The 7,117-nt window shown below is 51.5% G+C and overlaps 1 pseudogene; it reads right to left on the bottom strand.

Annotated features, from left to right (window-relative positions):
- Window positions 1–536: 536 nt before the first annotated feature.
- Window positions 537–5,223, bottom strand: LOC119334126 (annotated as a pseudogene).
- Between the last annotated feature and the right edge of the window lie 1,894 nt (window positions 5,224–7,117).

Raw genomic sequence — 7,117 nt, 5'->3', positions numbered from 1 at the left:
AGCATCCAGCGCAAAAGCAAACACAAGGTCTCTAGCAAACAGGAGAACAAGTTTCTGAAAATAACAGGCAGCAAAAGCTATTTACAGCAGCACTCACTCAGGGCTGCACCACCCGTCATCCGGACAGGGCAAAAAGGCTATAATAGATCCAATATACACCAGCGCAATGAACATGGACGATAGGACAACCTTCTACTGTTTTGATCACACAAACCGAGACAAAACCTGATTTCTCCCTTGCATCCATTTTCTCCTAGCACGGCGATCTTGCGACACGGTCCACTCGCTCCGAGACATCCCTGCACAAGTTTGAACATAACACAGTCACGTGTGGAACGTAAGATTAGTTTGTATGATGAGGAATTGAGGACACAAAGTGCATGCAGTGGATTTACCGGAGGGCGTTGATGATGATTGGATTCCCCTGATCAAGCTCCAATGCCATGCTAAACGCGGAACAAACACTGACGTAATCCTAACACAAGCATGACCGGATCGGATGCTATCTCGACCGATGAGCTAAGAATATAGGTGAATTAAATGAGGCCGATGATCACCTCCAACAAGGGGAAGGCCATTCCCTAACGGTAGTATCCTTTCTCCCAGTCAGGCCAGACCCTGGTGCAGGCCTGGGCGTCCGAAAGAGCCTCATCGCCGTCACCAAGGTGCAGCGCCAACAGATGCTCCTGTTTGAATATAAGGTGGCATCCGTGTCGTCGAGTTTCAGTGCCTACATGTTTGTTTTTGAATGTCAACATTTTCAGAAATGTAGATCTGAACCATCTGAATTGATTGGGGATATACCCTGACAATTTCGTAGTGTTTTTGCTGCCACTAGGACAAAAACAGAACATTTGCATCCCAACAGGTGCATACAAGAACAATCAATGGCAAAAGAGAGGTTACCATGCTGTACAGAGGAATCGCCGCATCGTAGTCCTTGATTTCAAAGGCCTTGTTTCCTTGTAGTTTTAGTTCATCTTTCCTCCTACATGTGATCATGTAAACACAAGATAAAAACTATCAACCTAAATAATAACCATCTAAGCAGAAAATAAAAAATATCAACCTAAATATGTTGTCTTTAGATGATGAAGGAAATCACTTACCAGGTAAACATGGAGATTCTAAAAAAAAACTTAGAGAAACAAGAGTAAGGGCCCCTCATGAGAAGTTAATTAGTACTAGTACTATATAACGAACAGTAATATGGCATTACCCGCTCCCTGTAAGAAGCAGATTTTACACGTCTCACTATGCTAGCAACACTCCAACCAAGGACAGTTGGAGGGCGTTGAGTCACAGGAAACAGAGCTCGAACGACTTTCCTCTCGGCATGGACAGCGGCGATTTCTATCGGAAACCTACCAAGCTGTTACAGAGTATAAAAAGCATGAGTTAGTTTTTGGGAACATTTTTTTTATCAAGGCCAAGGATTGCAAAAAAAAAGACAAGGATAAAATGTGGCAGCAGAGGAGGTTCAGTATGCTCACTTCATCAGTACTGTTTGGATCTGCTCTGGCTTCCAGCAAGCACTCGACGAGCCGGATGTTGCCGCGGCGGTTGCATGCTACCAAGAGAGGGGTCGTTCCAGAAGATCCACCCGCGTTAACATTAGCTCCGGCCTAGTTAACATTTCCACAACAGTTTCAGTGCACCGACACTCATACAGTTGAGTGGCCATTAAGATTAGAGGAGGAAGCTCGGTAAACTCTTTCTCAAAGCAAGCTAGTTCTAATTCTTTGATCTGCGGAATCAAGATCAAGTTTGGTTCTTATGGAACCTAGTACGGTATGGGCTCTGTTTGGAACAGGGGGAAATTCTATATGAACGAATTCTACGAGACTCCGGCGAACCAAGCATTGCAAGTGATACTAAAAACAGAAGCGCGATCAATCAAAGAAGTAACTATGATTTATGCAATGAATACAAACTTACAGATTCATCAGCACAAGATAGAGTAATGTTAATGTAGCACAAGACAGACTTGGTTAAGTCTCAGTCAACTAAGATTTAGCCACACTCTTATGCAATTAACATAAACTCAATGATCAATCAGCACAAGACAAATCATTGTAGCACCTGACCTGAATGATCAGTTTCATGCATTCCAGTGAGCCGCCAAGAGTCGATGAGACCAAGGGTGTGAAGACACGGCAGAGAAGCTTGTTCGGCTGCACAAAACAAACTATAAGGGCGTGTTTGGTTGCCGTTGTGAACAGTTCCTGCATTGCATACACTTCTCAATCCAGCCTGGTCGAAGAAAAACAGGCCCTAATATGCCATCTGCTAGTTGTTTGGTTGCCTGCATGATCATACGGCATAGCAAGTTCTTCCTACCACTACCTTGGTGTTAACCTACCACCACATCCAAAAGAGGGTGTCGTCCTACCACCGCAAGTTCATCATCAGTGTGAGGGGTTAGTATATACCACCTCACAAAAATATACAGACCATCAAATAGTTTTTGAGCCCTAACTACACAAAATGCACGTTGTCATCGTCATCGTCGTCGTCGTCGCCACCGCCATCGCCGTCGGAGATCATGCACGCTCACAGGCAGCATTACTCTAGTAGTAGTGCTTGCCCAGCCAGCTCCTGAGCCACAACACCCTATGAGGGTCGGCCATGGCAACGAACCCAACACCCAGGGCCTTGTTGTCAAGCAGGTGGCTGAGACCTGCCATGAGAGCCTCGTCGTTGAAGCCACCCTGGGTCATGACAGCGCCATACAGGTCAGGGTGGACGTCGAGGGGCTTGCACTCCCTAATGGCTGCTGCCACCTCCTTCACCGCCTCAGTCATGCTGCAAAAGACATTAATCTCCTCCTCCATCAGGCCTCCTCTCTTCCTCTTCCTATCATGGACGGGGTCAAATGGCTTGTCGAAGGGCTTCACAGCGGGCTTGTCAGGGCCATCAAGGACCTCGACGTCCGGGGTCCCAGGGAAGTCTGGCATGGGAGAACCAAGAGGCTCACCCGAGCCCATGGCATGCTTCCCAGATGCCAGCCCGAAGGAGAAGCTTGGACACTTGGATCTCCCTTTTCGCATCTGGCTGTAGTTCTGGATGGGTGTGTTGAGGAACTCATCGTCCCTTGGGTGGTCCTAAGAATGAAACACAAGTGTTGTTAGTTGCAATTAGGAGTAGGCAATGGTGGACAGTATGAAAAGGAAGGGTGCTGTGAGCTAACCGCGACATGGCCGACGTAGTGCTCTGCCTCCAGAACTATGGAGCAAGTGTTCTCATCCCATGTGACTCCGCTAAGGTCTCTCAGCTTGGACACTTGGATCCATCGACTTCTCCACTTCCTCAGGTGGTTGTACACCTGGGTGGCAGACACCTCTTACCCACAGAACTCGAACACCTGCTTCTCAACGGTGTTCAAGTGCACCTCCTTGAAGCCCTTGTCAGTCATAACTCCACTAGAGATGAGCTCACACATCTTGTTCAACATGAACGTGGACATGAACGGCTGCCACTTCATGTTGTTCCACCTACCATCCTTCTTTGCCTTTGCTGCTGCTAGCTTGATTGCAGCGGCAGCAGCAGCAGCAGGAGTTGGCTCAATAAGCACCACTGGCACATAGAGGGAATCAGATGCGAACACCTCTGAATCACGTGCCATCTTGGACATAGGCTGCGAGTCCTCGACAAACAATGGAGCAAACTGGCTGTCGGACAGGACAAGGGCCTGACTAAGATCTTGCGTCTGCGTGGTCATGTCCTACAATCGTAGCATGCATTGACAGTAAGCATAGCACACAACATACCGGACAATCCATGAAAGCAGGAGCATACATGTACATGGTTCATCACTATCATAGTAAGCACATGCTTCATCGCTATCATACCAAGGATACTGGACAATCTATGAGCAAGAACATACATCTACAACAAACAACATGCTACAAATGGACCACCAATAGCTACAAATCATAGATCTAAGCATGATTCAACACAAGCACAAGGTTCAACTTCAAACTCTACTACTAATCTAGCCTACCACATGCTTGAACATCTAGCCCTACCACAAATTGCAGTCGCACCGTAGCAATCATCCATATTAGCTCATAGATCAGACCACTAATCAACCATGCATCTAGATCAAACCCTAGCTGCAGCTCAGATCTAGCTAGAAGGAATAGAGAGAAAGGGAGATTGAACTCATAGAGGCCATCGCTGCAGCTTGAGGATGTGGAGGGACGGTCGTGGAAGATCAACGCCGGCCGGTGAAGGAGCGCCGACGCCGTGGACCGCCGACCGATGAAGATGCACCGCTTACCTGCTCGTCGGTGCCGATGCGCGTCGACGGGAAAGCTCGAACGGAGGGAGAATGGTGGCGGGAGTTGGGCAGTTAGGGAGGGGCTAAATAAGGATGGACTCGGCGGGAGGTGAGCCGAAATCCTCCCGCCGATTTTTTGGCGATGCGGGCGAGCTCACGCCATCTCCCCTGCTCGCACGAGGGAAGAAGCGCGTCGCCCTCCCTGCCTCGCCCGAGCCAGGCTCGCGAGGTACTGCCGATTCGGGCGTTTCCCCTGGGCCTGGCCTGGACGTGCTTTAAGTTCCGTGGGATGCGGGCCGCACAGTAAACGCAGGCAATCAAACGGGACACTTTCTTCCCGCGCGGGCCAGGTTGAGGCTAATGCGGGCAACCAAACACACCCTAAATTGTTCGGCTCCACAAACAAACAAACGGAACGGCGGCGCAATGCGTACATCGACACCATGACGCAGCAGGAAGGCGACAAGGTTCGGATGCGCCTGCGTGGCCGCGATATGCAGCGCCGTGCCACGAGGGTTCGCGGTGCCAACGTCGGCGCCTCTGTCCAGGAGCAGCGCGACCAGCAGGAGGTCCCCTGCAGCACGGCTGAGACGACGGCGTCAACTCGTTAACCTCGCGCTCGCGCGCTCCAGTGTCGGCGAGGTGCGTGCGTGCGTACCATTGTAGGCAGCCCAGTGGAGCGCGGTCTCGCCGTCGTGGTCCTGGGCGTGCGCGCTGGCGCCGTGCTCCAGGAGGCAGGCTGCCGTCGCGGCGTGGCCGAGCGTGGCGGCTAGGAGCAACGGTGTCTCGCCCGTGTCGGAGAGGGGGTCGACAGGGAAGCCGAGGTCCTGGACGAGGTAGCGGCAGGCGCGCGTCCTGCCGTTGGCCGTGGCCTCGTGCAGCGCCCGGTGGCTGCTCGCGGACCGGACGGCAGCGGCGGCCATGCCGCATGCCTCCACCATCCCTTCACGCCGGTCCCAATGCCAGATTAGTACGAATACACAAGCTTCATTGATGGAGGCATTTCGGTGGGCACGTCGGAGGCCGCGTCAAGGAGCGCGCCCTCCCACTGCTGCCGCTTTCATCGTCGACATTGGTCATTCCATCTTTGTTTTTTTAGAGAAGGCGGAAGACCTCCCGCTTGGCCGATGCATGCAGCCATTTTATTAATTATTCACACAAAATCTTATAAAGAAATACAGTAGTAAGTCTGAATCCTCCGTCTAGGCAACATCCGTCGCTGTTCCTATCTAATTGATGAAGGGATGCTGATAGTCCAGGCATAATACCACAGACCTCGCAGCCAAGCCTAACATGTAAGACCTGAGGCCCCAACCAAGCCACTTGCCGGGTATGGGGCACACACCGGTCTGGCGCGCTCTCAGAGGCCGCTGCCGCCAACTGCCACCACTCCAACTTCAGAGTTGTACTGACGTATCACCCTTGCCCGGTCTACCTGCTGTCGACGCTAGAACGGTGCCCAACGCCACCACTTCCCTGCGCGCTAACTGTTGAGCACGCCGCGGTCTCCGCCGGTACACCTCAGCACTATGCCGCCAAGTACCACCAGCCGACACAGCTTAAAGTCTCTAGAAGATATGTCATGCGTAGCACCTGCCAACCAGGTATGACAAAGCGTAGCACCTGTCGGCCAGGTATGACTTGATATCTCCACCAAAGCTCCGTGCAAGATGAAGCCTCTCCGCCTCCTACCTCTGACTTCCAACGCTGCTCGATGCTCCCAAAAAAGAAAGGACACCGTCATGCCGCCATCATCCGATCCGGAAAACCAGATCCTAGGGTTTCCCCTGGAGCAACACGAGTGGGTCGACATTAGTTACACGACGATGCCTTCATCAAGGTAACGACGCAGAACGCCGCCATCGCCTGCCGTCGGCTCGGTTTTCACCGGCAACTCTGTCTCCCCAACTCGCAGCCGGGACTAGATGACGGATCTCGAGATCTGACCACCCAACCTCTGGCCGGCCACCTTCGTCGGAGAAGATGAGCACCACCGCCGGCTGCACTGACCAGATTCGATTTGACCGGAGGTGCTGCCAAGCAGTTCACCAGGCCCTCGACGCCGTCGCTGATCCAAAACCAGATGACGCATCGCTGTAGCATAGATCGCCCGCTGCGAGGCAGGAGTGGCCTTCGCCGTCGTCACCGCAGCTTCGCTAGATCGGCCGCTGCTGCCGCCGCCTCAGCCATGGTGGACGCCGCCGCTTCGCTAGATCGGCCGCGCGTCCACGCGCATAGGCGGCCCGAACCAATCCTGAGACATGGGAGCGAGGAGAACCCTCGCCACCGCTGTCGGCCACCGGGCGCAGGCCGGGGGCGTCCTCCGGCAGCGGTGGGAGGGAGGGAGGGGGATCGGCCCCGGCGGCGGCTAGGGTTGGAGTACCACTCCTAGCAAAAATAAAAGCTCCTAGCAATTCCAGGTTCAAATTCAAATTGTGCATTGATAAAAAAATGACAAATATAGCATGAATAGTGCCAAAAAAGACAAAAGGACAGTATTCACACATGAATTTGTCTTTTTTTGTTTCTTAATGTGTATTTTGAATTTGAATTTGATTTTGTTAGGGGTTGTAGACACATACCTTGTAAACATCGATAAAAAATCATGATTTTTGTAACATTTAAATTTGTCTTTCGTGGTAGCACTTAACAAATGGTATCACGTGATACTTTCTCTGATGTGTATCTTTCTTATGAGAGTACGTGGCAATCAAATTTCGTGCACGAAAATTGTCGTCTTGCACCGCACGACAAACATGTTACCTTTTTTCTCCATGATAGAGGCCATTTGGGTTTGGATTGAGTAAATCGCTTCGAGAGTCGTGTTGTTGACTC

Source organism: Triticum dicoccoides, chromosome 7A, assembly GCF_002162155.2.
Source record: "Triticum dicoccoides isolate Atlit2015 ecotype Zavitan chromosome 7A, WEW_v2.0, whole genome shotgun sequence".
Taxonomy (NCBI): Eukaryota; Viridiplantae; Streptophyta; class Magnoliopsida; order Poales; family Poaceae; genus Triticum; species Triticum dicoccoides.
Note: the sequence above shows the minus strand (reverse complement) of the source record. Positions and strands in the feature narration are given on the sequence as shown.